This window comes from Echinops telfairi, unplaced genomic scaffold (genome assembly GCF_000313985.2).
Source record: "Echinops telfairi isolate 266 unplaced genomic scaffold, ASM31398v2 ScPeMD7_7;HRSCAF=31, whole genome shotgun sequence".
NCBI classification, from domain to species: Eukaryota; Metazoa; Chordata; class Mammalia; order Afrosoricida; family Tenrecidae; genus Echinops; species Echinops telfairi.
In genome coordinates, this window is record NW_022103904.1 from 21,915,957 (window position 1) to 21,932,297 (window position 16,341).

At 46.0% G+C, this 16,341-nt stretch overlaps 1 long non-coding RNA gene across 4 annotated transcripts; it reads right to left on the minus strand.

Moving 5' to 3' along the window:
- Positions 1–7,272: 7,272 nt before the first annotated feature.
- Positions 7,273–16,328, minus strand: LOC123521260. Of its 4 annotated transcripts, none has more exons than XR_006679728.1 (4): positions 16,096–16,328; positions 15,824–15,981; positions 14,581–14,683; positions 13,308–13,952 (listed from the first exon to the last, which is right to left on the minus strand). It is a non-coding gene; the product is annotated as an uncharacterized LOC123521260 (long non-coding RNA). The 4 variants fall into 4 exon arrangements; XR_006679730.1 differs by having other exon boundaries at positions 15,824–15,985; XR_006679729.1 differs by lacking the exon at positions 13,308–13,952 and adding an exon at positions 7,273–7,303 and having other exon boundaries at positions 15,824–16,328.
- Between the last annotated feature and the right edge of the window lie 13 nt (positions 16,329–16,341).

Here is a 16,341-nt window from a genome sequence, read left to right on the forward strand (position 1 = left end):
CTTTGCCGCGCAGCGCAACGACGCCGCGGAGACCGCCTGGCCCCGCCCCCGCCGGCCGCCGGCTTCCGGGGCCCGCACGGGCGCGAGCCCGCCTCGGGCGCCTCTAGCCCCGCCTCTGCGGCTGTGAGGCCCCGCCTCCAGGCCCAGGCTGACCTACCAGGCCCCGCCCCGTCTCTTTGCCTCCGGCCCCCACTTCCGGAAGCCCCGCCCCCGCCTCTTGACTCCGCCCCCAGCGTGCCCAGGCCAGCGGGTTTCACGGCTCGGTGGAGGTGCGGCTTTCTGACCAGTAGAGCCCTCCGGACTCTGGTTCATTTTCTCCCCGATGCTTCAGCCAAGCCGAAAGGTTCCCGCGGCTCCAGCAATCGTCCCGCAGCGCCCTGCGCAGCCTCAGTTTTTTCGCCTGTGAAATGAAGGGAGGCTGGAAGTTCCAGGACAGTGGTTCTCAACCTTCCTAATGCCACGACCCTTTCGTACAGTTCATGTTGTGGTGACCCCCCCAACCGTAAAATTATCTTCGTTGCTACTTCATAACTGTCATTTTGCTACTGTTATGAATCAGGTGACCCCTTTGAAAGTGTCGCTCCACCCCTAAAGGGGTCGGGACCCACAAGTTGAGAACCGCTGTTCTGGGAGGTGCTCCCCCCCCTCTAAGAAAGTCTATTTGCTGATGTCTGATGTTTCTTCTGATGTCTTCCGCAATTTCCTCTCAGAAGTGTCAGTTAAAAAGTTCAGGGCGGGTAGAATAACGTTTTCACAAGGTCATAAATAGATTGGGCCCACAGCATGCCTGTTCATCTCCTGAACTTGCAAAGGCTTAAAAAAAAAAGGTTTCCTTTTAAAAATTAGCTCTTTTTTTCCTCCCGATTTTAACCGAATACTTCAGGCTCTATGACTAATCCTTTTCAAGGCTGAATCACTTTTTTTCCCCCCTTTCTTAAAACGACTCTGGCCAAAGATGATTTAAAATTCCATTAGTTTTAAGTGGCTGATCTACTCATTTCTTAACAAAAAATGTCCTTACATAAGACATGAATCATTCACTGTGGTTGTAAATATCCAAACATTATATAAAGGTTAGTCCCCCACACCTCCCCAGTCTGTTCCCTAGCAACCATAGCTGCTAGTTTGCCGTACACAATGTACTAGGTATTCCGCGCATTGTCTGTTTACACACATCAAAGAAGCTCCAAGCAATTTGAATATGTGCTTTACGGCAGCAACGTGAATTGTTAAGTGTTTGGGGTCCTCCAGTGATGAACTCTTCCCATTGCTGCATAATATTCCTTGGGATTAATACACAAATAGTGTCATTTCAGTATTTCCCTATCGCTGGGAATTTCAGTTATTACCAATTTTTCTACTCTCAAAGCAACTTTTTTAAATCATTTTATTGGTGGCTCATACAACTCTTATCACAATCCACACATACATCCACTGTGTCAAGCACATTTGTACATTTGTTGCCATCATCATTCTCAAAACAACTTTTTTAAGCTGTTGCCTACAACAGCTCTATTCATGCCTTTGTTGGATGATTAATAGCTGCACAGAACAACAAAAATCAAAAACTGAAAAGTGACTTAAGGCAAAAAGCATTGTTCTTGTGGTTTACATTTTCTTTCACAAAAGTAGCTGGAAGTGTCTTAAGCTGGTATGGTAGCCCCTTGGTGTTACTGTCCAGCTTCTTATCCTGCTTCACCATCCTAACTCCAGGTTTCCACCCTAAAGTTTGCCGCAAGTTCCAGGATGGCTACCAGAGTTCCAGCCATCAAGTTCATGCTCAGGAAAGGAAGGGAGAGGGCAGGCCAGCTGATGGATTGCCCTTCAACTGGAGTCAGCTGGACGGTCCACACACCACTTCTTTCTCTTCACATTCCATTGGCTGGGATCCAGTCCTTCAAGGAAGGATGGGAAATGATCTTTTAGTTGCGTATACCGTCATCCCAAATAAAACTGGGATTCTGTCATCAAGACAAGAGTGCACTAACAAGTAGTGTCTGCCTTCCTTGCACTCTTAGGATCACTCCCAATTCTCTCCTACAAGCACAGTGATCTCTAGCCTATGGATTCATGCGTGTATTATACATACAACCTACGGCCGTTCCGATTGACAGTAGCACAAACAACTCACTTGGGGGCGGGCATTTTCTTTTTTCCCCTTTCCTTTCTGAAATCATAGAGGGAATGTCATAAGCTCTCTCCCTAGGGCTCATTGCTCCACCCAGTGGCTTGGAGCCCTGTCCCGATGCAGTCATGCTAAAAAACACGCACAGCTGTGGCTGATCATGTGCTCTGTTGGGAGGGGTCAGCCTGGTAATTCGTGCTGCCCACAGCCAAGTGAAGGTGCAAAAGCACTGGGATTCTTGGCCCCCAGCCTTGGTTAGAGAGATTAAAAGTCACTTAGTGTTTTATGGAAAGTGTTGGGCGTGTGTACAAAAATCCCAGGGCTACTGACTTCCATCTAAGGAGGAAGTCCGCCTATAACCCACAGATGGGAAGACATCTGGGTTGATTGCATTTCCACCACTTATTGTGGTGTGGGGAACTTGATTCAGCTCAGCTTTGCCAGAATTTCTTTACTGCCATCTGAGAACCAGCAGAGGCACGGTCGGGGGCTGGGAAGACTCTGCTCGCCAGGACTTTACGGAGTAGGAGAGAGATAACTGGAGTCACCGATTGCTAAGCACTGGACTACCGGCAAAAAGGCTGGTTAGAACCCTCCCGATGTGCCGCGGATGACAAGGTGTGGTGACCTGTTTCCCCAAAGTCACAGCCTGAAAACTGTATGGAGTAAACTCTACTGAGCATCTCGCCTGATCAAAAGAGGGGAGATAAACAATACATATTGCCTATTCAGATTACAGAGATCTGGGCTAAGGGCTTTCTTTTGACAATGTGAACAGTGAGTTTACACTTGGATCTCACTGGGTGGAAGTGACAGGGATGAATAAAACCACCACACCTGTGGAAAGTGATGAGGGAGAAGCTCACCATCACCAGTCCAAACACGGCTGAGGCGACTGAGGAGGAGACCACTGTTCACCTGCGAGCTGAAGTAGAAGCTGAAGAAAACTAAAAACAAGTACATGAATGCCCAAGTGGCACCCTGGGTATATTCTACCGGAATGTAAAGACCACCCCAGGAACAGATCTGCCTCGCTGGCCCAGACCAGAAGAGTTGTGTGGGATCGTAGGAACGGCACCATACACGAAGATGGCAGAAGCCCAGTAACGGGCAGGAAAGAAAAGACCGAAGTGGGCATCGAAACGTGCTCCTGAATGTACCATCGCTCAAACAAAAGGACGACGCGAGAAGGAAGAGAACTGACCCACTGGTCGCGATGCCCGTACAACTCTCCTTACGATGACTGAACTACTGAATTGGATGACCTGTGAACTAGAGGCCAAGAAAACTGTTCAATTTTGAGAGAACTGCACTGATTTCATAGGGCAGCTCGAGAAGACAAATTACTCTAAAGATGCAGAGTTAGAAACCCAAGAGGGGAAGAACATGTTCAGCATTTCTCAAGCTGAGATAATGGAAGGGGAAAAATTCAAGCCTCACGTTGAAATATTGAAGGAATGTTTTTTTTTGGGGGGAGGGATTGTAAATAAGGGAATCACCCAAAGAAAATAAAGTGGGGCTTATTGCAGGGCACAGACATACTATCACATGTTAAGGAGGCACACATAAGACAAAACAGATGACTGAGACCTAATAAACGCAAGACATTTTTGAGTATCAAAAGACTTCATCCAAAGAGTTCAAAGCGAACCCACAGACTGGGAAAAAAATCTTTAGCAACGACACAGTGGACAAAGGATTAATCTCTAAAACCTATAGAAAACTGATACCTCAATAAGAAAACAACAACCATAATACAATGAAGTGGGCAGAGGGCATGAATAGACAGCTCACCAAAAATGTCATACAAATGGTGTGTTAGGCTGGGTTGACTAGAGGAACAAATCCAGAGACACTTATATGTGTAAGAGAGAACTTTATATCAAAGAACAATTGTACATTAAGAAAACATCCCAGCCCAGTCCCAGATCAAGTCCATAAGTCCTATATTAGCCCGTATGTCCGATACTGGTCTGTAAATTCCCCTTCAGACTCATGCGACGCCAAGTGCAGGAAGATCACAGGTGAGTGGGTAGAAAGTCTTGTGGATCCAGTGGCAGTGGAAGTGTCTCAGCCTTGGTGTAGGTCTCCACGTGGCTTCTCCAGCTCCAGGGCTCTGGCTCCATCAGTGTAGTGCCATGTGGCAAGAGGGGAATGTCTTGCAAGGAGTGTCTCCCACCTCCAGGGAGGAAGACAGGACTTCCCAGACTCCTCAGGAGAAGGCCATGCCGACACACAGAGGTCTCATTAGCATGACCTGATTGACAGGCTAGACTCCATCCCTTCGCAAGTTGACAGATTATGTAACTGCCTCAAATGGCTAACATGTGAAAAGATGCTCACATGCATTTGCCTTCCAGAAGATGCACATCAAAACAGTGATGAGCTCTCACTTTACACTGACAATGACAGCCCAATTGGAAAAAACAAAAAATGAAAGAAATAGAAAATAACAAATGCTGGAGAGGGTGTGAAGAGAAGGGAACCCTCCTACACTGCTGGTGGGTCTGTAACTATGTCCAACCATTGTGGAGAGAGACTGCGCGGCCTCAGACAACTGGGAATGGAAATCCGGCATGACCCAGCAATGCCTCGCTGGGTTTATAACCTAAGGAAGAAAGAGCCATAACTCAGACAGACACATGCCTGTCCATGTTCAAGGAAACAAAAGGATGCAAACAGCCCAAATGCTCAAGAGTAGAAAACTGGATAAAGAAACATTGTACCTACACACAATGGAGTAGTGTGTATCTCTACAAAACAACGATGAAACCGCAAAACGTCTCACAACGTGGATGGAGCTGGAGAACATTATTCTGAGTGAAAATAATCCCCGCAGGTCAACTCTTGCGTGTGACCTCTACTATAAAGATAAAAAAGCCTTGCAAACCAAAGAGAACAGACTTCGGAGGTTCCCAAGGGAGGTAGGGCAGAGGTGAGAAAAAACAAAGCAGCGGACCGGAGGGCTGGCACTATTGACCTGGGTGAAGGGGAAGATGGAGCTCCAGAAGTGGGAGAGGAGAAACCAGGGGAGGGAAGGGGCAGGAATTGATGACTGGTTGGAATTGCTGAGTGCAGTGCTGGTGAAAAGTAAATCCTCCCAACTAAGTCACAATTAAAAAAGAATCCATCCAGAGAGAGAGAAGAAAATGAAGGAAATACAAAGAGCCACTATACAAAATGAAATGATATTGCACTATCTCGGGAGGTAGCATATGATCAGGAACCAATAGTATTGAAAGACGGAGTCTAAACTGCACTGAAAACATCAATGGAAAACAAGGCTCCAGGAACTGATGAAATACCAAGCAAAGCATTTTAACAAATCCACGCTGCCCTGGCTGGAGAGGATCACTAGTCTCTGCCAAGAAATCTGGAACTCAGCTACCTGGCTAACTGGATGAGATCCATATTCCTGCCCATCCCAAGAAAGATGATCCAACAAAGCTGCAGAAATTATCCAGCAGTACATTAATATTGCCAGCAAAGTCAATTTTCACTGAAGATAATTAAAAAACGGTTGCAGGTCTACATTGACAGGAAACTACCAGAACATTAGGCCAGATTCAGAAGAGGGTATGGAACAAGAGATATCACTGCTGATATAGATGGATGTTGGGCTGAAGGCAGAGAATATTAGGAAGATGTTTATCTCTGTTTTCCTGATTTTGCAAAGACCTTGGGCTGTGGGGATCATAACAAATTATGGATACTATTTTGAAGAATAGCAAGCCCAGAACACTCAGTCAAGCTCAAACAGAATCTGTACACGGATCAAGCAAGAGGCAACCATTCACACAGAACAAACAAGATTGCCTGCTTTAAAATCGGAAAAAGTGCAGCACGTGTTGTATTTTTTCACCATACTTGTTCACTATGTCCTGAGCAAATAATCTGGCTGATGGCTTATCTGAAGAACAGTGCAGATCTGGGTGGGAGGAAGACTCATTAACATCCCGTGATACGCAGACAACACAAGCTTACTTGCTGAAAGGAAAGAGGACCGGAAGTCCTTGCTGATAAAAGACTGTAGCCTTCCATATGGCTTACACCTCAACAGAAAGAAAACAAAATCCCTCACATCTGAACCCAAAAGGAACATCATGATAAATGGAGAAAAGATCATTTTACTTGGATCCACAATCAATGCTCACGGAAGCAGCAGTCTGGAAACCAAACAATATATTACATTGGGGAAATCTGTTGCAAAAGATCTTTTTAAAAAAAAATTTTATTGGGGGCTCTTACAGCTCTTATAACAATCATACATCACTTGTATCAAGCACATTTGTACATATGTTGCCATCAACATTTTCAAAACATTTTCTTTCTACTTGAGCCCTTGCTATCAGCTTTTTCTCTCTCCCCCCACCTCATGAAACCTTGATAAATTATAAACTATTATTTTCATATCTTACACCATCCGCTGTCTCCCTTCATCCACATTTCTGTTGTTTGTCCCCTCGGAGGAGGGGGGTATACATCAATCATTGTGATTGGTTCCCCCTTTCTCTCCCTTTTTACCCTGCCTCCTCCTATCCTCATGGTACCGCTACTTTCATTATTGATCCTGAGGGGTTAATCTGTCCTGGATTCCGTGTGTTGAGAGCTCTTATCTGTACCAGTGTACATGCTCCGGTCTAGCTGGATTTGTAAGGTAGAATTGGGGTCATTATAGTAGGGGGTGGGGGGAAGCATTAAAGAACTAGAGGAATGTTGTGGTTTTTTATCAGTGCCATACTGCAACCTGGCTGGCTTGTCTGTTCCTTGTGACCCTTCTGTGAAGGGATGTCCAATTGTCTACAGATGGGCTTTGGGTCTCCACTCCGACCCGCCTCGTTCACATCCAGATGATTGCTTATTTTGGGTCTTCTGATGCCTGATACTTGATCCCATCGACACCTCGTGATCACACAGGCTGGTGTACGTCTTCCATGTGGGCTTTGTTGCTCCCCTGCTATATGGCTGCTTGTTTAAAGACCCCGGATGCTGTATCTTCTAATAGCCAGGCACCATCAGCTTTCTTCGTCATATTTACTTATGTATCCATTTTGACTTCAGCGATTATGTTGGGAAGGTGAGCATCACAGAATGCCAGGTTATTAGAACAAAGCATTCTTGCATTGAGGAAGGACTTGAGTAGAGGTCCAATGTCCATCTGCTACCTTGATACTTAGCCTATAAATAAATAAATAAATAAATATATGTACATAGAACTATATCTCTATCATTACATATTAATATATTTACTTAGGTACATGCCTGTATTTATACCTCTATAAATGTCTTTTGCCTCCTACTCCTTTCCTGTATTTCCCAAAAGATCTCTTTTAAAGTGTTAAAAAGCAAAGATGTCAGTTTGGAGACTGAGGTGCACCTGGCCTGAGCCACGGCATTTTTCATCACCTCATAAAAGCTGGACAATGAAGAAGGAGGATCAAAGAGTAGATGCCTCTGAACGATGGCCAAAATAGTGTGGGCTACCTGAAGAGAGAGACACCTGTATTGGAAGTACAGTCAAAATGCTTAGATGTGAGAAAAGGGAGACTTCATCTTTACTAATTTGGATACCAGGAGAAACCAGTCCTTGAAGGATGTCCTGCGTGGTACAGAGGACGACGCTCGAGGAAATGGGTTGACACAGAGGCTGCAACAATGGGCTCAAAGTTAGCAATGACTTTGAGGAAGGGGCAGAGAGTCAGGGCTCACCTGATAGCACGTTAACAGCAGTAACATCACCACCACCACCCACACAATGCAAGTTATAGGCCAGGGCCTAAAGGGTTTAATCCATATTTTAAATAAGAGGGAACTCCAGCTCTGGTATTACACCAAGGTCAATAGTTACTGAAGTGGCAGCCCCAAGTCTGAGGACAGATGTGTTTGAAGTCTTTCTCCCGTAGCAGTGTCTAGGTTAGTCAGGCAAGGCACTCAAAGAGAGGTATGCTGGGAATCTTCCAGCGGATGGATTAAAAAGGAACAGACTGGAGCCAGAAGGGCATAGGGCAGATCGGGTCGGGACCAGGCCACAGAGTAGGGCTGAGAGGCCAGAAGTGAGGAATTGTGTAGTCACAGTGGAAATGAAGCCACTGGCTAGCTTCTCCGTGTTTGAGATTTATCTACCTTGGCCTCCGAGTGGTTCCGTCTCTGTAAGAGATAAAAATGACGCCCCCTGCCCCAACTATCCCCTTACCCTCAGGATATCGCTACTCCCACTACGTTCCTGAGGGTTTATCTGTCCTGAATCCCTGTCTCTTCCTCTCTTTCTTACTTTCTGCTGTCCTCTCTTCACTCGGTCTTCCAATCGCCCCTCACCCTGCCCCCTGACTCTCATTCCAATCTAAACACCCAGGCAGGCCGTTAACCCTAATAAAGTCTATTAATTACCACCACCCCCAAGAGATAAAAATGAATGTTTTAATGAAGTCCTAATCTTGCATGCACCGCTCCAAACACAGAGGCGAGGTGCCTCATCTGGCAGTGAAGCAGGAGTTTCCGGCAGTACTGGAAGTCAGGTAGAGGCCATACTCAAACTATTGAAAAAGTAGAATGGAACATTAACTATTCGAAATTGAGACTGGGGCCCATGAGAAGGCGCCCCTTCTTTAAAAGTCCCCGCTAACTCATGCACCAATCCCTTAATGATGGGAACTGTGGGCAGGGGTCTCTGCTGAGGGGCTGGCATGGATTCATTTGTGCTTTTTAGTCCAATGCAGGAAAAGAGGCACTGTCCCCTCCTGAGTCTTGTCATTAGCTGCTGCTGAGTCAGCCCTGGACTTGTGGCGACCTCATGCACCACAGAACTGGACTGTCGTGACCCACAGAGTTCCCACTGGCTGATTCTTTTTGGCAGTAGATCACCAGGCCTTGCTTCCTAGTCTGTCTTAGTCTGGAAGCACCACTGAAACAGCAGCATGCAAGTCCAGTCAGGACCCTCATAATTAACCACACTAATTAAAACGTGTGCTTATCAAACAGCATGAAGAATGTCAAAAGACAACCAGCACATTGCAGCATGGCCCATGCAAAAATATCTTACAAAGCAGTCAGAAAAGGATGAGGACTCTGGAAAATAAAACCGGCAATTCCAAAATGAATCATCCTAACGGGTCAATGCACATGGGGGTGGGGGGGCGTGTATAACTTCACCAGCTATCAGAGAAATGCAAACTCAAACAAGATATTTTAAAATTACAAACAGTAATCATGCAGAGCACTTATGCGTGGCAGCACTCTTACAAGTGGTTTACTTGTCTTTCTTCCTTTACTCAGTGTAATAAGCCTACTTACCAATCTCCACACTGGTGGAAAATGGAATCATACTAAATGCTCCACAATTGCTCCTTGGCAAATCTACCATTTACAGATCACAAACTATGTATGCTCCACAATTGCTCCTTGGCAAATCTACCATTTACAGATCACAAACTATGTATTGTCCACTCGATGTGAAACAACACAATTATGAAACATAAGGAGAGGACATAGATAAATATTTGTTGATACTACAACATCCTCAACTTGTATTATTGCATGAGGAAAGGCTATAAAATGGCATTAAATCATAGAGGCATGTCTGCATAGAAAAATGGTGACAAGTAAGTAAGTAGGGGCTAACTTGGAGGGGTGGGATTTCAAGCTATTTTGATCTTTTATCTGTATTTTCTAGCTGTCTACAGCCAATATTTTTTAAGTAACTGTAACAATAGGCTAAAAAAAGAGAAAGAAATCCAACCCAACAATTGTTGAGGACAGCGTAGGACTGAGCAAAGCTTCATTCTGTTATACATGTACTTGCTATAAATCCGGGCTGACCTCGTAGGAACCTAACACCACCAGCACTTACTTATCAGTGTAATTTTAAAATGGAAGGACACACTGATGTACACTGTTGGGCTGAATTCCCTAGGAAAATGTGTATGTGTGTGCATTAGGAAGGAGACTGATTTGCACAAAGGCAATGGCTCACACAGTTGTAGAAGTGGGATGTTCAGTCTGAGTTCTGTAGGTCAGATGTTAAGCAGGAGGCTTCTCCTGACTCGTAACTTTGGGGCTAATGAACCCAAGATTGGCTGGAATACCACAGGCTGCTAACAGATTGCAAAGGCAGAGAAATCCAAGGTCAGGCTTGTAACTGGGGAGACCAACAATTCCAAGGTCAGCAGGTCAAAGGGCAAGCCCAGCAAACAGCAAGCAAGCAAGCTTTTCCAGTGTTTATATATATATATATAATGTTTATAGTATATATATATATATATATATGAAGTAGACCACACCCAAGAAAACGTTCTTTCAATTGCATCAGGGCTATGACCTGAGTAAGGGGGTCACATTCCACCCTAATCTTTTTACAACTGATCCCGTTATGGAGTTGATTAAATTGTGTAAGTTCACAGCATGGGGGAGATAAAAAAAATCAATCAAACTCACTGCTGTTGAATTGATTCAGACTCATAGCAACCCTATAGGACAGGACAGCATTACCCCTGTGGGTTTCTGAGACTGTAACTCTATAGAAGCGGAAGCCTCAAGGCCTTAATTGCCAAACCACTGAGAATCCTGGCCCAACCAGGTTGACACAAAATCTGTCACACGATGTGTTGAGTGATATATAGCACTTCACCAAGATATAAGGAAAAAACACAAACAAACCCTCATTGTACTGAAATTCTCAGAATAATACAATTAGTTAATTCCGATCGTTAAGCATTGCCTTGAAAATTCAGGGATGAGATCTGAATCTCCCAGGAAGACTGGATTTTCATGAGCTATCAGAAAACGTGCCTGTACTTTGCAGCACAGATCTGTGCCAAACCTGAGGCGACTATGTTCAAAGAACTGCTTCCCAAGAACCACCTCCCTGGCCTCTCCAGAAAATGCTGTATGCACACATGTGCTGAGCCAACTGACTCAGGCCTAGCCATTCACCTCCGCGCTTGAGCAGGAGCACAGAGTCTAGCACAGGCTGGGGGCCGCACTTCCAAAAGGGACTATGGATTCGTGAAGGTCCATGATTTTCTGTCCGATTCTGAGTACAGGGACAGGATGGTGGCAGTCAAAGGATGCACAAAAACGGAATAAATTCTTTCATTTATTAATACTATACACATTTATGGACAACCAAGCAATAGATTAGGAGCTGGGGAGAGCTGAGCATACCACGAGCCTGGCTCCAAGGAGATGAGAGAGTTATACCAACTGGGGCAGATGTAAAATCCGATGGCCGCACCGACACTGTGTACAAAGCACAGAGGTGCAAAGGGACAGAAACACCCCCGTCTGTCCGGGGAACCAGGGAGGCTCCATGTGAGGGAGCCATAGATCCGGTCAATCTTTCCAAATGCAGGGAAGCCAAGAGTACTGCTACACATCCCGGACAAAACGTGTTTCAATCGGCTCTGCACTCCGTGGATGGCTGTAGACAAGTTCTCTTAGCAATGCTCTTATCTTGGTCTTGTTTGGGTGCTTTAAAAAAAAGTCCACTGAAAAGTGGCTCCCGAGGGTACCTGCTGGGCTAGAGAATTCATGGTACAGAGGTCAGTCAGCTCAGATGGTTCTGGGGACTATTTTTCAGGATTCCCAAAGGGTTATCTTGATAAATTTTCTCCAAGGACATCAGAAAATCATAGGAGATTAATGAGGATGGAGTTTTAAGAAAATTGAAAACTGCATTGGTGGGAAAAAAGACAGGGCATTTGTACCAAGGAATTTTTTCCCCACGATGACAACTTATCTTCTGGTTCTTTGAGGGCAGCAAGGGCATCCCTATGAGAATGCCATTGGGAAACCTCCCCCCATTCACCCTACAGTCCTGACCTTGTCCCTTCAGGCTTTTGTTTCCCAAACTCCAAGGACGTTGAAGAGGAACACGTTGAGTCCCTCACGGATACCCAGACCGCCGTCTCGACACGTCGGGGAAGTGAAGCGCACAGAATGGTTTGGGGAAGGTTAGAGACGTGGGAAGATGAGCGTCAGAAGTGTGCGGACGGAGGTGGAGGGTATGTTGAGGACCAATAGCTTCACATGTTGTTGGTGTTTTTAATAAAGGTTTGTTATGATCTTATAGCAATCCTTTCTGACTGTACCCTCCTAGATTGCTATTATTGTTCTGTGCCAGCAAGTAGATTCCCACCCATAGGGACCCCGGGGATGGAGCAGAACCACTGCCTTGGGCTTTCTACGCTAAAAATATTTATGATAGTAGCTCATGACCCCCCTGCCCCCACCACTGGAACAGCGGGTGGGTTAAAGCCATCTTCAGTGGTTATACCATCAGGGTTCCTTATACACAATTATGTGTTAGGTACCAAAATACTGCTAGGCATGATTAGTGTTAGGAAATTTAGGGTGGTATATCTCAGTATTCACCTTTTCTTCCTCCAAGATTGGAGAAAATACACCCCACATCATTAGTTCATTGGCACATAGGTAGTCATTTTATCGTGTCAGCGTCTTTCATCTCCATGCAGAACTCTCAGGTAAACTAAAATGGAGAAAATTCCAGATCTCGGGACCTCATGCATAAAGTTACCTGCCAAGGTGGTGCACACACACCTCCCCACGTCCCCCATTTCAGGCAAATGTAGACAGAAGGTGGCAGTAAGGTGGAAGTCCATATGGAAGGGATAGACGTGAGGGGTGGGGTACTGCCCAGGTGTGCTTGCTGGATGGGAACAAAACACCCCAGAGGACAAGAGGGCAAGCTGCGTAAGAGCAGCAACTCGTGACCTGGCGTCCTGTTCCCCAGGGAGCCATACCCAATGAATGTGAGCTCCCTGCGGGGACGAGGGAATCGTGGGAAAGGAAGGTAGGCACAGTTTCCTGACAGATACCCTTCTCCTTTAGAAGGGGGACTAAAAGGGAGGTACGGGTGACGTCAGGCTAGGTGGAGAAACACTTCCCGAGATTGAAATGTTGTTGGTGTTGTTTAATAAAGCACTAAAACAAATTTTAAAAAAGGTATTCTGCTCCAAAGGAGAAATATGAGGGAGCTGCAAAAAAAAGTGTGGAAAATGCCATGACCGTTTCACCCTCTTAAAGATGAAGGGGTCCTCAAACTACGGCCCGCGGGCCACATGTGGCCCACCAGTGCCCCCCCCCTTTTTTTTTTACTTCAAAATAAGATATGAGCAGTGAGCATAGGAATTTGTTTATAGCTTTTTTTAAAACTCTAGTCCCTCCCTCCAACGGGTCTGAGGGGCCGTTTAAAAAGTTTGAGGACCGCTGGTAGAGCAGAGAATGCCCCTACTGACCACCAGGTGGCAATGCAAACCAAGTGTAGCTCGGTTGTCTGGGTCCAAGAGGCAGGGTGGAAGCTGAGTGTTAAAACCCAGTGTCCATAGTGGTCTATTAAAACTGCTTAAAATCCAGGTGGTGAACGCACCTGCCAAAACAGGATAGGGAGGGAATTAATCTTTCCTGTCTAAATCCTTAATCAGTTCTTTATTTGCAACTAGCTTGTTCAATCAAATATTTAATCAACTGCTCAAGTGTTGGGGTTGAGCTAGGCATAGAAGATAGGAAAAAACACATTCACCAGTAGTCAAGCCATTTTCTCCAGTAACCAAAAGGGCAGATATAAACAGCCCTCCTCTATCAGGTTAAACTCAAATACGTTAAAGTAACAAACAACCCTCAAACCCCGATGGCTTTATCATACAATGTCCTTTGGGTTCACGTTACACGTCTCCCTCAGGTTAACAGAGGGCCTACCACACAGAGATGCCTATGTTTATGGTGGCTCCGCCATCTTTTGGCTGCAGAGTCTCTTCTGTGGTTGTACAGGGATGAGGAGAGAGAGGACTACATCACGGCTTTTCGTCTCAGCCTGGAAAGCACACACACCGTTACACTTACATTTCATTGCTCTGCACTAATCACAGGACCCCACCTAACTACTCCTAGAAGAGTTAGTGAGCAGACATAAGACAGTGGGTTACTCTGCTGCAAAGGAGCTCTTTCCATCATTAGAAAGCAAAAACGTCTCTGAGGATTGAGACGGATCTGACCCAGGTCATGGTACTTTCAAACACTTCCAGTGAAAAATGGACAATGAATCAAAAAGACTGAATCACAAGGCCTTTGAATCATGGTGTTAGCAAATAATATTAAACGTATCAAGGACTGCCAGAAGAATGAACCAAACCTGTCTTGGAAATACAGCCAGGTTCCCCAGAAATGAGGCTGGCAAGATTTCATTCCATATACTTTGGACGGGTTACCAGGAAGGCCCAGTCCCTGGAAAGGGTCATCAGGTTGGCATGTCAGCATCTAGGAGACAGACTGACAGTGGGCTCACACATGGCGCAGTGAGAGGATGGCGCAGGACTGGGGAGTGTTTTGCTTTATATAGGGTTGTTCTGAGCCAGCACGGACTAGTTGGAACCTGACCCCCAGGACTATTTGTGCTATGGTTTATTTTGCTCCTACTACACTAGTAATGGCATTGTGCTTACCTGCTTGTCAATCCGTCACCCTGTCTGGATTCACTCTCCCTGGGTAGCGACCTCATCTTGCTTATGACGGTGCTTTGGTACCTAACAGGGTCAGGCACATGGTCTATGCAGTGTTTGGTGAGTAAATGAACAAGGACAGAAAGTAAAGGCAAGTTAAAGGAAGGTGAAGATACCACTTGGAAGTATTCGTTTAGGAGAAGCTGCCCTACCTGATAAAATAGCCAAAAGAACCCTGTCAATTTTTCAAGTCAAACCAAGCTTATTAAATAAGAGCTCATATTGGGGTATGAAGTTTCCAATCACAAAAAAACCCCTCCTATGTGGAAAGGAGGGGACAAAGGGCCCCAGGGACACTGAAGGGCGTTGGAAAAACCCTCTGACCCTGAGCAATGGCACGAGTAAACTGGACGCAGAGGGAAGGGTACACCTGCCCTCTCACAGTAAGCTTTTGGAGCTGAGAAGGTCTAGGTGCTAAATCCTGGCTGAGTCAAGCTTTTCCAACTGTTTTTCCTTTGTAAGAAAAAAAAGTGATTAATCCCGTGGAGTTGCTGCTTGCTTGCTTAGAGTGGCTTTATGGGCCTCAAGTCTGAAAAACAAGGACACTGTCAGTTTTAAGTGACTCTTCAGCCAGGTTTAGACCAGCTGCCCCTGGTTAACTGACCAATAGCATTCCTTATTTTTCACTGTCAATTGCCTTGGCTCAGATAATTAAATGCAAGGCCATTCACTTCAAACCAAACCAAACTCACTGCCATCCATTGGATTCTGCCTCAGAGTGACTCCCCAGGGCAGAGTAGAAGTGTCCCTGTGGGTTTCCAAGACTGCCTATCTCTACAAGAGTAAAAAGCTTCATTTTTCTCCCCCAGAATGCATGGTGGCTTTGAACTGCTGACCTTGAGGGTTGCAGCCTAACAGATAACTACTAAGACACCAGGGCTCCTCTAAGGCTTTCAACGGGCCAGGGAGGGCAAAGAGTGACTTGGGAGTCCTAGGAAGGGATAGAGCAAGCAAGGTCTTTTTGTTGATTACACACCCAACTTCTGCTGGGCTGGGCATCTACCAGTCTATTTTAGGACTAATAGGTGGGGTTCTTTAATGGGTTTCAACCACTTCCTGAAGAACAGGGTGTGGGTAAAAGGGGTTGGGGGTGGGCGTAAGGTGAACTCCTCAGTCAGGCTTTGAAGAGTCCTTCAGGGCATCTGAGCATCAGTTTCCTTATCTGTAAAGTGTGGGTCATATTTACCTCCAAAGGCTGTTCCTCTGGTTTAAAAGTGGCCACGGTTCTTCCATCACATGAACAGAGACCCTGAGGTTAAGCAGGCACTTTGTGCGGACCAAGGCTCATAATGACGACAGCTACTGGCTATGGGCCAGCGACTCGACCAGGCAGGGTTCAAGTATCTGGCTTAGAGATACAGACGTGTCAGAGAGAGCACTTACGGAAGGCTCCACCAATGACTGGGGTGAGACTGACCTCAGGAAGTCTTACTGAAAACCTGGGCTCCACCTACCTACCTAAAGTTAAACGGACGATTCGGCCGCGATCGCGGTCGCTTTCCAAGCTCTCAAACCGGCGCTCTCGCCATTCCCCGGCCGGGCTCCGCAGAAACCCAATGGTGGACGAGGGCCAAGCACAACAAAGGGCAGGGGGAGCGCTGGGGCAAAACCCGAAGCTGTCCCGCACACCGAGATCACTGAAGCCCAGCAGACCACCGTGGGATGCTGCCGGTTCACCCCAGGAAAGGTCACCTTTCAGACGTG